Genomic DNA, 23,306 nt, shown 5'->3' with positions numbered 1-23,306 from the left:
AATATACAAGTTCTGGGTCGCACAGCGACTTTCAAAATACAACACCCAGATGTCCCGAGACCGAACACTCCAGGTCGCGCTGCTTGACATGTACAATCTCACCCAAGCTCAGGTTCACTCCTGTTCAGCCTTCGCCTTTCCTTTACCTACACATGGAAGCGAAACCGTGAGTCAACGTACTCGCAAGAAATGCATATAACATACCATATAATTTCCGACCTGTAAATAGGCGCCCATACACCTATTTACAGAGCTTAACAGATGAGCATGAACATTCAATACCAGGGTACAACCACTATACCACATACACAACGTACCTAGCTGTACGAGTGTTGGTAGGGTTTAACCTGATCAGTGAGTAACACTGAGTGATGTACCGCACACCTTAGCATTTTCCTATGCTTGTGTTGGTATCACTGTATCGTACTCAAATCAACAACAATCACTGTACCAGTACACTCTATAACTTAATTATACAAGTGTTGGTAGTGTTTAACATAACTCAAGCATGCATATATAAACACATATACACACATTCAGATAATCACATCATACATTATACACAGTTCTTACCTGTTTTCCGAATTCAAGTGTGCTGGCCGACCTGAACGGAATTCACGTGCTAGATGGATGCCCTAATCACAATAATGGTAACACAGATGAGTGACTCGCCAAATCACTTTCCGGGACTTAAAACTCGAAACTAAAAGTTCCCTATCAATAAACCTCATGGCAATACCCTATATAACCCAAAATTGGCCAAAACTAGGGTTCTGGAAAATCCCCCAACAAATCGTATCGGATCCAACCGGTATCCCGGTTCGGGTCACCAACCGATCGGCCAGGTTGGTATAGACCACCCGTAACCGAATTCGGTTCATCCGCAAACCCAAAAATTTATCCCCCTTGATTCAAATCAAGCCCAATCTTTACCAAACTCTCCAAGATACCTATACAATGCATACACAATGATTTCCAGCAGTAATTCACGTAACAAACCATCACAACCCAAGTTGCCATTAATGAACAAAGCTTGAACTTTAAACCTAAATTTGCATAAAAACTATCTACACCATTAAAACCAAAAGAGCAAGGACTTAGAATCAACTCATCTAAACCCTAAAATTCGAACCTTAAACTTACCTAAACCTAACAGCCACCATATCACAAATTCATTAATTCAAACTATCATAAACTTGAAAATTCACATACACAATGATTCTAGGGTTACCTTGCTTTGATTCCTCTTGAATCCTTAGCTGAAAACACAACTTAAGCTCCCAAAATTCCTTGCCCCTTGCTGCCTTCGAAGAGAGAAAGAGAGAAGAGAGAGCTTCTCTTGATTTTCTTTGATTTTTTCCTTATTTTCCAAATGAAAAATGAGTTAATTACTTAACTCTTCCAAATTAGATGCTAGGTGTCAACTATATGGGCAGCCACCACACTAACCTTAACCAAAAGACTAAAATGCCCCTAGACTTAAAACTAGGGTATTTCTAAAGCTAGGGGTAAAATGGTCAAAATCCATAACCCCGCTCAATCCCGGTAATTTATTTTCTCTAAAATATTCCCCACTATAAAATAGGGTTCTAAAATTACCCATGTGATTAATCTAGCCATCCATCGCATTTTCCGTTGTCGCCGAATAAAAATTACAAAAATAACATATTACACATATAAGCTAGATAATACCCCTAGAGTTTAATAAAATCTCCGAAATTGAGAAATTATAACTCTAATATTTATTTCTAAATATTGGGGTCCACATTAAAATTTAATTCACAAATAATAATAAAATAATAAAAATTAGTGCTAATTGCCTTTTCTAATTCATATTACTAGAGCGGTCATTACACTATATCTAAGAAGTTGTGAAGCTTCTATAGATTTCCATTGGAAAGAAAATGCATCAGCATCTCATGCTTGCATTAGAGTAAGTAATTACCAGGTATACCACAAGCCATAGGTTTAGATAAACTCATACCTATAATACTAGGAACAGGAATTTTTGTTAAGTCCATTGAATAGACTTATGATGCAGAACCTGGATCTTCTTTTCTTCTTTTTTGATGCAGAAATTCCTTAGTCTTCCATACTATGATTGAGATACCACTTGATGTGTGTGGGCACTACTCATCACTCAAGGGAATTCGAAAAACAGAGAAGAAGAGAAAGAGAGAGTGGCGGTTTCATAGTATTTGAGAGAATAGACTGTGAAGTGTCTTACAAAACTTGAGCCTTTACATTCTATTTATAGAATACCACATAGGGTTAAAGTTGAATTATTTGGCATTTAAAAATTGAAAAATAAAATGAGAAATAGGAGCATTAAGTGACCGGCCATTCATTGAGGGAAACAAATCCTTCCACTTTTCAAACTTTCCTATTTCATCATTTCTAGTTTCCTATTTTTCAAAATTGCCAATTCTCTCTTTCAACTTCATAAATGTCAAATCTAATTATTTAATAACTATAATTAATTATTAAATAATATATTGTCATTTTTTTTATTTATTAATAAAAACTAATCAAAGTTTCCTAATTAATAAATATACCCTTTAAACTGTCTATTTACTGTTTTACCCTTGCTTAGTGAAAATTCATAAAGTAGACATAGTCTAACTTTTAGAATTATAATTGATTAATTAAAATCAATTAACTGAGTCTTACAAGCAGTATGGCCTCAACTAGTATGGGGACCATGGGTCTATATAACCGAGCTTCCAATAAGTCGAACCGAATTTACCAAGTAAATTCCCTAACTTATTAATTCCTCATTGAATCCACACTTAGAACTTGGAATTGCACTCTCAGTCATATAGAAACGCTCTATATGTTCCATGATATAGACACGTCATTAGTTATCCATTGTTATAACCCTAATGTGATCAATGATCCTCTATATAGATGATTTACACTGTACAGGAATTAAATTACCGTAACACCCTACAATGTATTTTATCCTTAAAACACTTAACCCTGTATAAATGATATTTCACCTAAGTGAAATGAGATCTCCACCATTTATCTTCGTTTGGTTAAGCTCGAAGGAAATCATCCTTTACTTCTATTTGCCAAATAGAAGCTATAGATTCCATATTTATGTTAGCGCTCCCCCACTCAATTGTATTACCGTGTTCCCAAAATGTACGTATCACCCTGATACAGAAGAAGGCTTAACTAACAAATCAAAGAACACGAATAACACTCTTGAAATTGAGCCTAACCATATCAGGATTTCGATCATGTGATCTAGGATCAACTTATGATATTGAATTGAATAGATATTTACGGTAAGTTTTAAAATCTAATTCAAAGTTCAATATCGGTCCATTCCAATGCATACTCCATGCATCCGATACTGGTAAACTTTGCCAATGTCCTGGAAAGGACATAACACTTTTCCAAGGTGTAAGAATACCTATCGCTGATTATACCATGTTAGTCAAAATCCAGTGTTCTGACAAATCAGGGAATCTACTTTTGAACATACAATAAAGATTATATTCCACTGTGCTGACAACACTATAATCTTTAACCAACTCATATGTTCTGGACTTAAAAAGAATTCATACATTATATACATATAATCATGAAATAAATCATGTGAACCATGCAACATAAAATGTTATTTCTGATCTTTATTAATAAGTAAATCTGATTATATGAAATGAGTTTTATTTAGGGCATAAAACCCAACAAACTCCCACTTGCACTAATATAAAACAAAAAGTGCATTTCAAATAATCATTAACACCTTGATACACCAATCAAGTGTAATAGTAGTAAACTCCTCGTAATGGGATCTGACAGGTTGAATTAAACACAACCTCTTCTCCACCATTACTCTTCCTTAATCACAAAATCCTTGATAATGTGAAATTCCTCTCTATATGTCTACTCTTTTGGGATACTGGATTCTATACTTTTGGGCAACTACTCTTTTGTTATACAGGAAGTAACCCTAGTAGTTAAGGCAAGTTGGAACACTGCCACAAATGTATAGAACTTTCCTTAGACTGAATAAGTATCTTTCCTGCAACTTTTAACATTCAGTCTCTTTCTGGTAGACCAAGAGATTTCAGAATGGTTTTTACACTTCTCCAAAATCGCTACTCCACCCCCAAAGTAATCACCATCTCATCAGCAGACTTTGTAGCACAAAGGCAAGTCTTGAAATCTGATGTGGTGTAGTCTAAGAGTTTCAAAACCACCCTTATTGACTAACATATAGTTCCTCTTCTTAATCTTAAGATTTACTTGATTGTCTTCCAATGTTCCTCTCCTGCATTAATCTGATACTTACTCATTACTCCCACTCAACAGCAGGTGTCTGGTCTACAGCATACTAAAGCATATCTGAGACCTCTCACTGTTGATTTTAAGAAATTCTTTCATGGCTTTATCTTCTCTGGAATAGTTGAGACTTTTCCTTAGATAAATAAAATCTATATCTAAGAAGTTGTGAAGCTTCTATAGATTTCCATTGGAAAGAAAATGCATCAGCATCTCATGCTTGCATTAGAGTAAGTAATTACCAGGTATACCACAAGCCATAGGTTTAGATAAACTCATACCTATAATACTAGGAACAGGAATTTTTGTTAAGTCCATTGAATAGACTTATGAACGAAAATTTCCTTTCATGTCCTTGTAATAGAAAACTTTAGGTTACTCCATGTGAATGGATCAAACCATAGTTCTATTGGCTTTCTTCTTAGTTTCTTATCTTGACAATCCATTACTTGTTTAAACTCACACTGGATTTTAATCACTAGTGTCTTCCAAGTTATAACAAGGTGAGTTCCTAGAAACTCTCCCACTACAACAAGGTACCGTGAACTATGTCAAAGAAAACTAAATGGTATAGACCTCTTCAGTTGTGTTAAGACAACAGAGGCAGTGGGATCATCTTGTAAAATAAGATGATAGAACACTTTTGGAATCAAGAAAAAATATCTCCTTTATTTGCTACTTTATTTTCAGACTTAGTCATTTTCTTAGAAAAAGTGGTATTTGTTTAAACAAACACTTTCTTATCTAATGACTATGGGATGCTCCACCCCTAATCACTTAGAATAGCTAACAAACATGCAAACCAGGGTTAGCAATTCTAGCTTTTCTTAAGATTTCGATTAGGTCATCCATGAATCTAGTAATGATTTATATAAAGTATACAACCATTGCATCATTCTGAAATTTATTTCCTTAGAAGGATTTAGGCAACGACTAGTAACTAATCATCAATATGCAACTCGAATTTCTGGGGAGGTAAGTTTGGATATAATTCAAAATCAAATTAATGATCTTTGAACTGCATATTTACTACCTTTTTCTCCACCCCTATCAGTTCGCAAGATCTTTAACCACTTACCATTGCTAGAAATTCATGAAAGTTTTCAAACATTTCAAATTTCTTTTGCATAAGGTAAAATCTAGAGTGATCGTTTTAAGAATACAACGAAAACTCATATCCACCCCTGAATGTACATCCATCTGCGAATGAGATGAAATTACTTTCAGTGGATATAGGCATATTAACTCTTTGCAGAGAATGATCTTGTCAAAACCACTATGAACAAGATACAAATGCCATAGATTTATAAAATATGTGGTTGTATCTTTTGATGACTTAAGTTTAGTTACATCAAAGAGTTCTTAGAATAGTGCAAGTGGATTCTGGTCACAGAATACTAAACTCATACAGTTTAAATCAATTGAGAGAAAATGGTTATGAAACACTTGTGAAAGTGTAACTGTATAATTAGTAATTCTTTCTTGGACCACCACTACTAATCTAACTCTATGATTTGCCTATATAAGTAGGAGATATCTAAGATTGAGGATTTATATCATTTTGGGATAGAATTCCGGGAATATAATCATATGTGTCATCTAATTTCTTAAGAGAAAATAAGACTTTATATGATTTATAGACCATTCATCCAATGATATGTCATTAAGCTAATTCGAAATGAATAAGTTAAGAGGAATTAGGATAATTTCGTTTTAAATAAGAATCCAACGATGCTCCGATTAGCGAGAGTCAAAGTAATCTTATTTATACAATCTTCTTGTTTCATATTGTAAAACATTAGTCTAAGGTGTCATCAATTGATGAACATCTAGATGTTGCATATACAATATTTATCTTTCGAGATCTAACATTATTATGTTAGTCTAATGGTGAAAATCCATTAGGGATTTATCTCATTAGAAAAACAAATCAAGTTAGACCAACAATGAAGATTCGAAATTAAACTACAATTTAATAACAGAATATAACATGGTTCAATACAAATTCATACACAATTCAGAAATTATGAAGCACATAATAAGTAGGAATGACAAGTGAAAATAATAAAACATACAATCCTAAATAATTTCCAAGGTTTTCAACCAATTGATATCAGTGTCCCGTTTAGGCGAGAGTCAAAGCTACCATTGATTGAACAGAGTTGTCAGCTCATCTAAAATGTCAAACATTCTAGCAACCTTTTATTCGATCAAGATCTGAATCCGCGTTGTCCCGTTTAGGCGAGAGTCAAGGCTATTCTATCTTATGAACTTCCACCATTGTTTCATATTCTTGCAAGTCTTATACAGTCGCCACCATTAGGGTGGTCATAAACTATATAAAAAAACTTACAAGATTACTTATCTTTCGAGATTAAACGGTGCTAACTTGCTAATGAATGTTCCTCCATTAGGGAGGATTACTCACTAAAACAATAGCTATGTTAAACCAACAATGGAGATCGAATATCCTTATAAGAATAAAGCTCATTATTTAATGAAGGGTTGTATTTTCTTCTAATATTTATTTTAATCCATTTATTTTAAATATATATATTTATTTAATTAAAATTTCCAATTTAGAATGAAAAATTCCAAATATAAATTTTAATTTAATATTTATAAATTATACTTAGATAGATAAATAACGTGAATTATTTCCATCTTAGTAATAATTTCCATAAATATTTAGAAAATTATTCAATTTAAGTTGTTTCAAAATTAATTTGAATTAATTTACAACTCAAATTTAATTTTCTATAAATATATATTGCATTTTCGAAAATGTTTTAAAATAAAATAAAATAAAATAAATCCTGGAAAATTACTCTAATTTTATGTTGGCCCAAAATTAATTAATAAAAATTAATTTTCAACAAAAAATATAATTTTCCTATTTAATTAAATATCTAAGAAAAATTTCAAATATTTAAGTATCATGATTAAAAAATCAACTTAAATATTAATTTTCTATTTAATTAAATACACTAGAAAAATACTTCAAGCAAAACAGATAATATCTATCTAGACTTTCATTGACTAATTAATCCAATTTCTAATTATAATATATTTTAGTTCATTTATTTTAATTAACCATCAAATGAAAAAGTCACTGATTTAAGTTGGTCCAAAATTAAATAAATAATTTTCAACTTTAATCTATTTTTCAAATAAAATTCGAAATTTCTACATTAAAGAAATGTAATTTCGAAATTTTGGGAAATGATTAATAAAATAAAATAAAATATATTCTGAAAATTATTCAAACTTAAGTTATTCTGAAATAATATTCCAAACTTAAAATAATTTTCAACTTTAATTAAATAACATGAAAATAACAATATTAAAGTATCATGATGAAAATCAACTTAGATATTGAAATTTTCAATTTAATTAAATGTATTAAATTCAAGAAATAAATAATTAAGTAAAGAGGAAACTTAATTATTCATTCTAGTTTAATACTAGGAAAATATTCTAAACTTAGATTGTACCAAAATTAATTATGAGACAATTAATTTCACAATCAATGATATTTTCCTATTTAATATTAGAAATAATAACTAGTACTAGAAATAACTATATAGAATATATCATTGACTAAGTGTTTTTCTAAAATTAACTTTAAAATATTACAATGAAAAATAAATTTCATATATTTTAAAAGTTAATTATGTTGCTAATTCAATTTTAATTAGGTTAGACTAATATAATTAACCTAATACAATTATTTAAATAAGGCAAATGGGCCTTCACAATTGGGGTAGTTCATGTGAGGGGGAGCTGGGTTCAAGCATGTCGTACCCACTTCTATGGCCCCCAACTCTCACACAAGGCCCAAAAGAGAGGAATTTAACCTTAAAATAAACAATTGTTATTCATTGAATAAGCCCAAATCTAATTGGGCCTAAATAAATTTCCTTATGTCAAAATTTATTTTAGCAACCTAGTCCATTTACTTAGTAAAAACTTAAATGGGCTCCCTATATGTATCTAAGCCCAAAAGCAAACATATAGGCTCACACAGGTCAAATGATTTGGATGGACCCTATCATGTTACTAGGTTTACACAGATGAAAGAAGTACAAAATTTACCTGTTACAAATTATTTATAAGATCTATCGTCAATTGGACTATGATTAAAATCAGATCATTGGATCATGATCTGTCAACAAGTTAATCATAGCAATTTAGATCAGATAAATAATAGGTTTGTTAAAAAATTTTGAATAAACAATATTAAATAAACAAACATTGTCCATGTAACAGATGTGAATCAAGATATTAATATAATTAAATTATTATTCTTAAACTAACCAAATAAAGGAAACTAATTTTAAAATATCTAGGTTTATTTGAATCAAATTAAATTAAATATCTAATAAGATCAATGATTTAAAAGGAAAGAATCTCCAATATCACTTTCAGATCTTATAATTTAATAAAATAAACCAATTTTAAAATAGATTTGGTTAAATAATAATTACCATAATTATATGTCAAAATATCTCAAATTAAGCAATATTCAAATCTCTACAAAAATATCTATGTTATTTAAATATTTAAGATATCATTTATAAATTTCTAATAAGGAAAAAATGATATATATAAAAAAATATCATTTTTATACTTATAATTTATAAATAATTAAATATTTAACAAAATAACAAATTTTTGAATTTGAAAACATTATGGTAAGTATATCTATAAAAATATCTATGTTAATTTCAAATTTATTAATTATTTAATTTGCCATATGAGATAATTTTAATATAATATTTTAAATAAAAAGACAAAGTTATCTTTTAATTTAAAATATCTTAAATATCAAAATATCCAATCTTATAATTAAATAACAAATAAATATTAAAGAAGTTAACAAATTTTTAAATCTGACCATAATAAGAAATATTTAAAATTGGAAACATTCCAAAATAGAAATATTTAAAAATTGGAAAAATTCCAAATTAAAAATATTTAAAATTGGAAACATTTCAATTTAGAAATATTTAAAAAAGGAAAAGTGAATTTTTGGGAAACAATCCCATGAAAAAATTGGATTTTTGGCGAAAAACCCCAAAAATTCGCAATTTGGGAAACTGGCTGCATGCAGCAGCCCAGGAGGCTGCCAGCAGCCTCACACGCGCGCGGATGGGGTGCTCACGCCGAGGAAGCTCGGCGCCTGCAGGGTGCCTGACCGAGAAAACTCGGTCATCTGCAAGGTGATCGACCGAGGGACGCGCGCGGATGGGAGTCAGATCCGAGTGCCTGGTGCTCACGATTGAGCACCCTTGCATACCCGAAATCCCGATTTTCCAAATTTCATAACTTTCTCAATTTTTATCGGAATCGAGTTCCGTAAAAAACAAAACTGCTTAATTTTTCACAAGGAATCCAAATAAAATATTTTCAAAAATTGAAAAAATATTTTTCATGGAAAATGAAACTGTACAACATCAACATTCATCAAGCAACACATAAACCAACATGAAGCCATCCAAATCAACACAGAAACATGCAATCATCGTTTTAATTCATATTACATGAAAGTAAATCATTACCATGGCTCTGGTGCCAGTTGTTGGAAATTATTTTACCAGGATCTAGATTTACTAACAAGTATGTTGGATTAACAACCTAATATGAATTCTAAAACAATGAAAATAAACACATATAAAGTTAGAAAACCTTACAGTGGGTGCAGCGGAATAATATGACTCCTTCCGTTCAGATCTCTAGCCCTTGATTCCTTTCTGTAGCAGAGCATCACCAAGATCTGAACCTGGATCTTCTTTTCTCCTTCTTTGATGCAGAAATTCCATAGTCTTCCATACTATGATTGAGATACCACTTGATGTGTGTGGGCACTACTCATCACTCAAGGGAATTCAAAAAACAGAGATGAAGAGAAAGAGAGAGTGGCGGTTTCATAGTATTTGAGAGAATAGACTGTGAAGTGTCTTACAAAACTGAAGCCTTTACATTCTATTTATAGAATACCACATAGGGTTAAAGTTGAATTATTTGGCATTTAAAAATTGAAAAATAAAATGAGAAATAGGAGCATTAAGTGGCCGGCCATTCATTGAGGGAAACAAATCCTTCCACTTTTCAAACTTTCCTATTTCATCATTTCTAGTTTCCCATTTTTCAAAATTGCCAATTCTCTCTTTCAACTTCATAAATGTCAAATCTAATTATTTAATAACTATAATTAATTATTAAATAATATATTGTCATTTATTTTATTTATTAATAAAAACTAATCAAAGTTTCCTAATTAATAAATATACCCTTTAAACTCTCTATTTACTGTTTTACCCTTGCTTAGTGAAAATTCATAAAGTAGACATAGTCTAACTTTTAGAATTATAATTGATTAATTAAAATCAATTAACTGAGTCTTACAAGCAGTATGGCCTCAACTAGTATGGGGACCATGGGTCTATATAACCGAGCTTCCAATAAGTCGAACTGAATTTACCAAGTAAATTCCCTAACTTATTAATTCCTCATTGAATCCACACTTAGAACTTGGAATTGCACTCTCAGTCATATAGAAACGCTCTATATGTTCCATGATATAGACACGTCATTAGTTATCCATTGTTATAACCCTAATGTGATCAATGATCCTCTATATAGATGATTTACACTGTACAGGAATTAAATTACCGTAACACCCTACAATGTATTTTATCCTTAAAACACTTAACCTTGTATAAATGATATTTCACCTAAGTGAAATGAGATCTCCACCATTTATCTTCGTTTGGTTAAGCTCGAAGGAAATCATCCTTTACTTCTATTTGCCAAATAGAAGCTATAGATTCCATATTTATGTTAGCGCTCCCCCACTCAATTGTATTACCATGTTCCCAAAATGTACGTATCACCCTGATACAGAAGAAGGCTTAACTAACAAATCAAAGAACACGAATAACACTCTTGAAATTGAGCCTAACCATATCAGGATTTCGATCATGTGATCTAGGATCAACTTATGATATTGAATTGAATAGATATTTACGGTAAGTTTCAAAATCTAATTCAAAGTTCAATATCGGTCCATTCCAATGCATACTCCATGCATCCGATACTGGTAAACTTTGCCAATGTCCTGGAAAGGACATAACACTTTTCCAAGGTGTAAGAATACCTATCGCTGATTATACCATGTCAGTCTAAATCCAGTGTTCTGACAAATCAGGGAATCTACTTTTGAACATACAATAAAGATTATATTCCACTATGCTGACAACACTATAATCTTTAACCAACTCATATGTTCTGGACTTAAAAAGAATTCATACATTATATACATATAATCATGAAATAAATCATGTGAACCATGCAACATAAAATGTTATTTCTGATCTTTATTAATAAGTAAATCTGATTATATGAAATGAGTTTTATTTAGGGCATAAAACCCAACAGTATGTTATATGCATTTCTTACTGAGTCTGTTGACTCAAAGTTATCGCTTCTATGTGTAGGTAAAGGAAAGGCGAAGGCTGAACAAGAGTGAATCTGAGCTCGGGTGAGATTGTACATGTCAAGCAGCGCGACATGGAGTGTTCGGTCTCGGGACATCTGGGAGTTATATTTTGAAAGTCGTTGTGCGACCTGGAAGTTATGTATTTTGAAATGTATAGTTTGAAAAGTAAATTTTACAAAGTTTAAAAACGGGATCCCGGAATCTGTAAATATTATATTATATTACAAAGTTTAATATTTAAAGCAAAAGTTTTAATTTGACACGTTTTTCGAGAAATTTCTTTGATTAGCAAAGATTGCACAATAATTGAAAAAGCACTGTAGCGTGCCTTAGCATTAGGGCGTTACAATTTTGGTATCAGAGCCGCCAGGTTTGTCCACCGAAGCTTGCTCAGACATGTATAATCTTCATCAGAGAAAGCTCGGTTCACGGTTCAGTAAGCCCGTACTTGTTTAGTACTTTAAATAAATATGAATGTGAAAGCATGTTAGGAAGCATATTAGATTTTAATTAATTATTTATATAAAAAAAAGTGTGTTGCCTTTAAGTCTTTAAGAGCGGTGTTAAGTTTTGATCGCTGTCTAACCTGCCTGGCTTATGGATTCGCAGGCTAAGTCCTATTAAATGGACGCCCCGCGAAATACAAGAAGTTAGGGTGGCATGGTTGAGACCGGAGGCGGTCATAGAAATCCTCAAAATCCTCGTGGTCGCGGCCGTGGCCGTGGCAGAGCTCAGGGTGGTCGCCCTGTAAATCCACCTCAAGCTCCTCCTGATTAGGAGCAAAGATTTGCTGAAATGCAAGATAGAATCTGCCAGCAAGATGAAGAGATCCAAAGATTGAGGCAGCAGGGTCCTCTTGCCGTGCCTCCTCAAGTGGTTCAGGCCGTTGCAGTTCCTGCGGTGCCAGCAGAACAGCCTGTTGTTGGCAACCGTATGGAGCCGTTGTACGAAAGATTTCGGAAACAGGCACCTACAGTGTTTCTGGGAGGTTCTGATGTGATGAAGGCCGAGCAGTGGCTTTCGGTGATCGAGCGTATTCTTAACTTTATGGGAGTGGTTGGAAATGACCGGGTGACCTGCGCCACTTTTCAGTTTCAGGAAGACGCTCTCGTGTGGTGGGAGCTGATAACCCTCACTCGAGACGTCACGCTGATGACCTGGGAAGAATTCAAGGAGTTAGTTAACTCCAAGTATTACAATGAAGCAGTCCGCAGTGCAAAGCGGAAAGAGTTCACTGATCTAGTTCAAACTGAAGGAATGTCGGTTAGAGAATATACGACCAAGTTTGACCGTTTGGCAAAGTTGGCAGCAGGAATTGTGCCAACCGACTTTAGTAAGAAAGAAAAATACTTGGCGGGTTTGAGTGCAAAGATTAGACATGATTTGGTTATTACTACCACTGAAGCAACCACGTATGCAAAGATGGTTGAAAAGGCTTTGAGAGCCGAGGGTGCAGTGAAATTCCTTCAGGAGCCCCGGGTGACTCCGAGTGTTGGTGGAACCCCCACTGTTCCTACTCCTGTTTATGGTAGGGATGGTGGTGACTCCACCACTGAGCAGAAAAGAAAAGTTGTTCCAGCTTCTGGTGGCTCGGGGCAAAGTAAGTGGTTCCGTGGGAACCAAGGCAGAGGAGGACGTCAGGGTTATTCTTACCCTGAGTGTCCACGATGCAAGAAACATCATCCAGGAGAGTGTAACCGGAAGACATGCTTTCTGTGTGGCATGGTGGGGCATTTCAAGAAATATTGCCTCCAGGCAAAGAAAGAGGAGCCGAAAGCTGAGGTGAAACCGGTTCCTGCTCGAGTGTTTGCCATCACCCAAGCTGATGCTGCAGCCAGTCCTTCTGTCGTGACAGGTCAGCTTCCCGTCAACAACTTGTTATTTACAGTATTATTTGACTCGGGAGCTACACGTTCATATGTGGCTACAAGAGTAATTGATCTTTTCGGTAGGCCTTGTGATATTCTAGAAAGAGGGTTTGGAACCCTAATGCCTAGTGGGGAATTGGTTATCTCTAATAGGCGTATTAGGTCTATGCCAATTAGGATCGAAGATAGGGAATTGAGTACTGATCTCATAGAATTGAAATTAACTGAGTTTGACATTATACTGGGAATGGATTTCCTATCCAAGTATTCGGCCAGTATAGATTGTAGGCGTAAAATGGTGACTTTTTAGCCGGAAGGTGAAGATCCATTTGTTTATGTTGGATCAGTTCAGGGGTCTCGAATCCCGGTTATTTCTGTGCTGAGGGCTAGGGATTTACTATGCAATGGTGGTGTAGGATTTCTAGCGGTGGTTTTTGACTCTAGCAGACCTGAAACATTTGGGCCTGAGGTAGTCAGGGTGGTAAAAGATTTTCTCGATGTGTTTCCCGAGGAGTTGCCGGGATTACTGCCACAGCGAGAGATTGACTTTGTAATTGATCTGGCACCTGGAGTCGAACCTATTTCTAAAGCTCCATATAGGATGGCTCCAGCGGAACTCAAGGAGCTTAAGTTACAACTTCAGGGGATGCTTGACATTGGGTTTATTCGACCCAGTGTATTGCCCTGGGGAGCTCCGGTTCTTTTTGTGAAAAAGAAGGATGGTTCCCTCAAAATGTGTATCGATTATCGGGAACTAAACAAGCTGACGATTAAGAACAAGTACCCGTTACCCAGAATCAACGATCTGTTCGATCAACTTCAGGGAAAGACAGAGTTTTCGAAGATTGATTTACGGTCTGGTTATCATCAACTCAGAATTCGGGAGGAGGACATACCTAAGACTGCTTTTAGAACCAGATATGGGCACTATGAGTTTCTGGTAATGTCATTCGGATTGACTAATGCTCCTGCGACCTTTATGGATCTCATGAATAGGGTATTCAAGGATTTCCTCGATAACTGCGTTATAGTGTTTATCGATGACATTCTTGTATACTCTCAGTCAGAAGAGGAGCAGGAGCATCATCTTCGAATGGTGTTACAGCGACTTAGGGATCACAAGTTGTACGCCAAGTTTAAAAAGTGCGAATTCTGGTGGTCTGAGGTATCCTTTCTGGGTCATATTGTTGGAAAGAATGGAATTATGGTTGATCCAAATAAGATAGAATCAGTGAAGAACTGGCCGAGGCCCAAGTCTGTGACGGAAGTTCGAAGTTTTCTCGGATTAGCAGGGTATTATCGGCGTTTTGTCGAAGGATTTTCTAAACTTTCTATGCCCCGAACCGAATGGACCAAGAAAAATCAGAGGTTTGTGTGGTCAGATAAGTGTGAAACAAGCTTTCAGGAGTTGAAGCAACGTTTGATAACAACTCCGGTGTTAGCTTTGCCATCAGATCAAGAAAAATTTGTGGTTTATTGTGATGCATCCAGACAGGGTCTGGGATGTGTTCTGATGCAAGCTGACAGAGTCATAGCCTATGCCTCTCGTCAATTGAAGGATTATGAGCAGCGTTACCCAACTCATGATTTAGAGCTCGCTGCTGTGGTTTTTGCTTTAAAGATATGGCGACACTATCTTTACGGTGAAAAGTGTGAAATTTATACTGATCATAAAAGTCTTAAATACTTTTTCACCCAGAAAGATTTGAATATGAGGCAGAGAAGGTGGTTGGAGTTAGTTAAGGACTACGATTGTAAAATTTTGTATCACCCCGGGAAAGCCAATGTTGTGGTCGATGCTTTAAGCAGAAAAGGTCCCGGGCAAGTTTGTACTACCGTTATGATAGCCCCTCAACTAGCCTCGGAAATGGTTAATGCAGGGATTGAGTTCGTGGTCGGGAAATTACATAATTTAACACTCCAATCTGATCTGTTGGAAAGAATCAGAAAGGCACAGTTGGAAGATCCTGAGCTAGTTAAGGTTCGAGACGAAGTAATGGCTGGTCGGCCTAGAGGCTTTTCAGTCTCGAACAGTGGAATGTTATTATACAAAGCTCGAGTTTGTGTTCCTAGTATTGATGAGCTTAAGAAAGAAATATGGGATGAAGCTCACACCACCCCTTATTCGTTGCATCCGGGAACCACCAAGATGTATCAGGATTTGAAACCCTACTTCTGGTGGTATGGGATGAAGAGAGATGTGGTGGACTACGTGTCCAAGTGCTTAACCTGCCAGCAAATTAAAGCTGAACATCAGAGGCCGGCAGGGTTACTGTAACCTTTAATCCTTCCAGAATGGAAGTGGGAGGACATTGCAATGCACTTCGTAATTGGCTTGCCTAGAACCACGAGGATGTATGATTCAGTATGGGTCATCGTGGACAGATTCACAAAATCCGCTCACTTTCTACCAGTGAAAGTTACATATGTTGGAAATTATTTTACCAGGATCTTAGATCTACTCACAAGTATGTTTATTAACATCCTAAATAAGAACTTTCTAAAACGATAAATTAAACACATATAAAGTTTAAGAAACCTTACATTGGGTGCAGCGGAATTAAATGAATCCTTCCGTTCAGATCTCTAACCCTTGAATCCTTTCTGTAGCAGAGTATTTTCAAGATCTGAACCTGGATCTCTTTCTCTGAATCCTTGATGCTGAATCTCCTTTGCTGATGATCTTTCTTCACGATCTTCCTCACTATGATTGAGGTATTGCTTGATGTGTGTGGGCACTACTCTAATCACTAAGGTAATTTCAAAATTCAAAGGAAGAAGCAAGAGAGAGAGTGGCGGCTAGAGAAGAGAGAGTGGAGGCTAGGTTTTTCTGATTCAGAAAGTGTAATTTTCCTGAAGCCTTCACTATCTATTTATAGCATTCCACTAGGGTTAGATTTGAATTATATGGCATTAAAATAATGAAAAAATCAACTTAAAATACCTATAAAGGTGGCCGGCCATGGCTTAGTGGACTGGGCTTTGCTTTTTGCAATTTTGCAATTTTAACACCTTTTGTATCTGATTTTCTCAAAAATGCCAATTTCCTAATTCAATCATTTAAATGCCAATTCTAACTATTTAATAACTATAAATAATTATTAAATAATATTGTCATTTATCATATTTATTAATTGAACCATACAAAGTATCATAATTAACAAATATGCCCTTATTAACTCTTTCTTTACAATTTCGCCCTTACTTAGTGAAAATTTCACAAATAGACATAGTCTAATTCGTGAATTATAATTGATTAATCAAAACCAATTACATGAGTCTTACAAACAATATTATCTCAACTAGTGGGGGGACCATGGGTCTATATAACCGAGCTTCCAATAAGTAGATCAAGAATTTAGCACTAAAATTCACTAACTTATTAATTCTTCGTTGAATCCACGCATAGACCTTATAATTGCACTCTCAGTATATAGAATGCTCTATATGTTCCACCATATAGACTCATCATTAGTTATCCATTGTTATAATCCTAATGTGATCAATGATCCTCTATATGAATGATCTACACAGTAATAGGGATTAAATTACCGTAACACCCTACTATGTATTTTATCCTTAAAACACTTGACCCCGTATAAATGATATTTCAGCTTATGTGAAATGAGATCTCCACCATTTATTTTCGTTTGGTCAAGCTCGAAGGAGATCATCCTTTGCTTACTATTCGCCAGATAGAAGCTATAGATTCCATGTTTATGATAGCGCTCCCACTCAATTGCACTACTGTGTTCCCAAAATGTACGTATCACCCTGACCTAAAAGTAGGCTTAACTAACAAATCAAAGAACACGAATAGCCTTTCAAGATTGAGCCTAATCATAACAGGATTAAGAACATTTGATCTAGGATCAACTTGGCGATATTGACTTGAATAGATTTTACGGTAAGTTTAATTAAATCTAAATCAAAGTTCAATATCGGTCCCTTCCGATGCATACTCCATGCATCCAACCTGAGCTTTACTTTAACCAATGTTCTGGAAAGAACATAGTATTTCTCCAAATACAAGTAAACTCTTGTTGTAGATTATCATATCGCAAAACCCCGTGTCTGATAAATCTAGGAAACTTTATTCACATAGTCATGTTTACTTTCCAATGTGATGACAGCACAATAAACATGATCAAGTATGTGAAAAGGGTTTAAGATGAATTTATAAATCAATTAGACAAGCAATTGATAAAGTGAGCCAAAACATACACAAATGAATGAAAAATACTTCTGTTTCTTTATTGATGTTGAATAAAATAGAATACATTGAAATGGAGTTTTATTTAGGGCATAAAACCTAACAAACTCCCACTTGCACTAATATAAAACTAATTAGTACATATCAATTAACCCTAAATTCTGACGGTGCTTTTCAAAGGCTGTCACGGCCAAGACTTTGGTAAATGGATCAGCCAGGTTGTCCTCTGTGTCAACTTTCTCAACTAGTACATCCCCTCTTGCCACGTATTCTCTGATAATATGATACTTCCTTTCAATGTGTTTGCTTCTCTTGTGGCTTCGAGGTTCTTTACTGTTTGCTATTGCTCCATTGTTATCACAGAGTAGTACCAGAGGCTTTTCCATTCCAGGAACAACTCTTATGCTGGTGAAGAACTTTCTTAGCCAGACAAGTTCTTTAGCGCCTTCCCGTCGCTATGTATTCAGCTTCCATAGTTGAGTCCGATATCGAGGTTTGTTTAGCACTTCTCCAAACCACTACTCCACCCCCAAGAGTAAACACCATCCCAGATGTAGATTTCCTGTCTTCAAGACTTGCCTGGAAATCTGAATCAGTGTAGCCTATGGGATTTAAAGCACCACCCTTGTAGACTAACACAAGATTCCTTGTACTCTTTAAGTATTTTAGAATATACTTAACTGCATTCCAATGTTCTTGTCCTGGATTAGACTAATACCTGCTCACGATTCCAACAGCATAACAGATGTCAGGTCTAGTGCACAACATTGCATACATTAGACTTCCAACTGCAGAGGCATAGGGAATATTTGCCATGTCCTCTATCTCTTGAGGATCAGCCGTGATCGTTCCTTAGATAGACGAATACCAAATCTAGAGGGCATGTTTGCCCCATTGGCATTGTTCATGAAGAATCTCTCTAAGACTTTGTCTATGTAGGTCGTTTTGAGAGAGAGCAAGAGATCCGTTCTTCCGATTTCGATAATCCGAATACCAAGAACATAGGCTGCTTCACCCAAATCTTTCATTTCGAATTGAGTGTTGAGCCATTCCTTAATGTGAGTCATTTTCTTGACATTGTTTCCAATGATCAAAATGTCATCAACATAAAGGCCCAGGAATACTACTATTTGGTCTTCCTTGAGTTGGTAAACACAAGGTTCATCTTCATTCTGAAGAAAGCCGTAGGTTTTGATGATTTCATCAAACCTCTTGTTCCATGAGCGAGAAGCTTGCTTAAGTCCATAGATAGACCTGTTTAACTTGCAAACTTTCTTTTCCCCGCCTGTGAAGAACATAACCTTCTGGTTGCTCCATATAGATGGTTTCTTCAAGTACCCCATTAAGGAAGGCAGTCTTGACATCCATTTGCCAGATTTCATAATCGAAAGCAGTAGCTATGGAGAGAAGAATTCGGATGGATTTGAGCATGGCAACAGGACTAAAAGTTTCCTCATAGTCCACGCCTTCTCTTTGGGTATAACCCTTGGCTACAAGTCTAGCTTTAAAAGTTTCGACTTCGCCTCCAGCTCCTCTTTTCTTCTTGTAAACCCACTTGCATCCTATCGGATGATAGTCGTCAGGTGCGTCTACATATTCCCAGACTTTGTTCTTTTTCATGGAATCCATTTCTGAATCCATGCCGGCTGACCATCGTTTCCGTTGCGGACTAGCCATTGCCTGTTTATAGGTTAATGGATCGTTATCAATACCGTCACCTACGACCATATTGATTTCACCATCCAAGCCATAACGAGCAGGTTTTGTTGAAACCCTCCCACTACGACGAGGTACGGTTGTCTTCTGAACAGAAACTTTAGTAGTAGATTTCTCAGTTTGTTCAACTGAGGGAGTGGGATCGTCTTCTTCATTAGTGGAAGAGGACGGAACATTGGAAGGACTTATATCTGATAGCAATTCCTCTAGAACAACTTTACTTTTCGGTTTGTAGTCTTTAATATAGTTCTCTTCAAGGAAAGTAGCATTTGTAGAACAAACACTTTATTATCCTTGTGACTATAAAATAGTCCACCCCTAGTCTCTTTAGAATTTCCGACAAACATGCATACTTCGGTACGTGATTCAAGTTTGCCTTCTTTCTTTCTTAAGACATGAGCAGGGCACCCCCAAATTCTGTAATGGCGTAAACTAGGTGTTCGACCATTCCAAAGTTCAACGGGTGTCTTAGGGACTGCTTTAGATGGAACAACATTTAGAATGTCATTTGCCATCTGTATAGCATATCCCCTGAAGGACGTAGACAGAGTTGAATAACTCAGCATAGAGGTAACCATTTCCAAAAGAGTGCGATTTCTTCTTTCTGCAACTCCATTTTGTGGAGTGGCTGGGGCAGTGTATTGGGATTCAATTCCAAGTTCAATTAAATGATCTTTGAACTGCATATCCATATATTCTCCACCCCTATCAGTTCGCAAGATCTTTAATGATTTACCTAATTGGTTTTGGGCCAAAGCATGAAACTCCTGAAACTTTTCAAACGTTTCAGATTTCTTTTGAATTAGGTAAAGAAAACTATATCTAGAGAAATCGTCAATGAAAGTGACAAAATACTCATAACCACCTCGGGCTTTGACATTCAAAGGTCCGCAGACATCGGAATGCACTAACCCTAGAGGGATTTTGGCACGCCCTCCCTTTGCAGAGAAAGATCGTTTAGTCATTTTTCCTTCTAGGCAGGACTCGCATACTGGAAGTTCACCTAAGACGACATTTTTCAATGGACCGTCTTTGGTGAGCCTATTGAGTCTATCAAAGCCTATATGACCTAAACGTAAATGCCATAGATAAGTTTGATCATCATTATCAATCTCTTTTCTTTTTAGGTTTCTAGGTCTAGCTACACTGAAAAGTTCACTATTTAGTGAGATTAGAGTACTCGGTCTTAAAACATAAAGCCCTTGTTCCATTATAGCAACATATATTTGAAATCCATTACGAGAAATTGAACAATTTGTACTCAAAAAATTCAATATATAAGATTGTGTTTGCAAACATGAGACACTAATCAAGTTTCTACTAAAGTTTGGAATAAATAAAACATTTTCTAAAATTAAAAATCTTTGTTGAAACTTGATGCGGGCTTTTCCTCTAGCTTTGACCGATACTAATTCGCCATTGCCAACTTTAAGCTGTAACTCTCCTGGGAGCAGATTTTCCCAAGTTTCAAGCAACTGCAGTGAAGAACATACATGGTTAGTAGACCCAGAATCAACAATCCAGATGGATTTGTCGTTCTCTAAAACACATGATTCAAAGACAAAAACATTACCTTCGTTTGAATTGTTTAGAAGCCTGGGACATCGTTCTTCATGATGACCCTTTCCATTACAATTTGAACATAGAAGATTATGTCTGATAATTGTACTTGAAGTAGCAGTTTTGCTAGATCCTTCATACCTAGTCCTTTTCCTTCGATTATTGATTGCAAACCCAGGGGGACCCATTGCAATCAAGTTCCGTTCATGGGCTCGTAATTCTGCTTCGAGCTTGTCCATGTCGGAGGAGTTAGAATTGTTGATCATGTAAGAGATAACAAATTCATTATACTCTGGAGGAAGACTATTAAGGATAAGTTGGACCCATTGTTCTCTTGATAAATCAATTCCTAGTAGATTTGCATTTTGGAACTTCAGATTCATCATCAACAGGTGCGAGTTAATGCAACTACCAGGATGCATTTTCACACTATAGAGTTCTTTTGCGAAGATAGTAACTAAGAGAGGATCGGGGTGAGGGTTATTCATAATGACACTACAACACATCAATAAAACAGAAGTAAGGTTTTGGCTCATAAATTCATACACAATTTAGAAAATAACAAGTAATGACATATGTTATAGAAATACTAAATCTAACATAGTTTATTTTCCAAGGTATTTCAACAAACTGATACAGTGTCCCGTTTAGGCGAGAGTCAAAGCATCATCCATTGAATAGAGTTGTCAGCTCATCTAAAATGATAACCATTCTAGCATCCTTTTATTCGATCAAGATTGGAATTCAGCGTTGTCCCGTTTAGGCGAGAGTCAAGGCAATTATATCTTATGAGCTTTCACCATTGTTTCATAACTTGCAAGTCAAGTATGGTCGCCACCATTAGGGTGATCTATACCATACAAAACACTTACAAATTACTTATCATGCGAGGTTAAACGGTGCGAAATCGCTAATGAACGTTCCTCCATTAGGGAAGATTACTCACTAAAACAAACGCGGTGTAAAACCCACAATGGAGATCGAATGTTTCTTGATTATAAGCTCATTATTTTAAAAATATTATATGTATTTTGTATAATCATTTAATTCGATATTATAATAATGAAAAAATTACAAACTAAAGTTGGTTTAAATAAAAAATCAACTTTAATTAATTTTCAATTATTATTTAAATTTGAAAAATAAATTCAAATAAATATCGAACAAGTTCCATAATTTAATAATGAAAAATTACAAATCAAAATTGATTTAAATAAAAAATCAACTTTAATTAATTTTCAATTATTAATTAAATTCAAAAAAATAAATTTGAATATAAAATGGAACAAATTTGAAAATATCTTGTTTAAGTTGTTTTAGAAGAATCTAAAAAATCAACTTAAATATCTTTCAAATCAGATTTAATTAAATTTAAAATTAAGTTGTAACCACTTAATTTGAAGATATTTCATTTTAAGTTAATATTTGAAAAGATATTAACCTAAAAAATATCTAAAGAATCTTAATAACCAATGCCTAAAATTCCTCAACTTAATTTTGAAATTTTGAATTCAAAAGATATTCAGATTTAAGTTGGTTAGTTGTAGATAACTAAATATCAACTTAAATGGGAATATTTAATGAAAAATTTAAATTAAGCTTCAGAAAGAATCTAGATGGTTATAATTATATATTTAATTAAATACAAGAAAATACATATAGTTTAGCTTAGAATATAAAATTCTTTAAACTATGATTTTCTAAATTAATTTCAAAATAAATGAAATTAATTATGTTGCTAATCAATTTTAATTAGGTTAAACTAGTGTAATTAAGCTAGTACAGTCATTCAAATCAGGCAAATGGGCCTTCACAATTGGGGTGGTTCATGTGAGGGGGTGCTGGGTTCAGTATGTCGTACCCACTTCTATGGCTCCCAACTCTCACACAAGGCCCAAAAGAGAGGAATTTAACCTTAATAAGAACAACTGTTACTAATTGAATAGGCCCAAAAACTAAATGGGCCTAAATAAATTCTATCAAGAACTATGATAATTTATTTTAGCAACAACAACCTATATGCATCTATAATAAAATTAAACACATAGGCTCACACAGGTCCATAACCCACAGATGAAAGAAGATTGTAAACTATACCTATTACAAATTATTATCTTGACCAAGGGAGCCATCAGATCATTAGATCTAGCAA

Source organism: Cannabis sativa, chromosome 3 (assembly GCF_029168945.1).
Source record: "Cannabis sativa cultivar Pink pepper isolate KNU-18-1 chromosome 3, ASM2916894v1, whole genome shotgun sequence".
Classification (NCBI taxonomy): domain Eukaryota; kingdom Viridiplantae; phylum Streptophyta; class Magnoliopsida; order Rosales; family Cannabaceae; genus Cannabis; species Cannabis sativa.
This window is presented reverse-complemented; position numbering follows the sequence as displayed.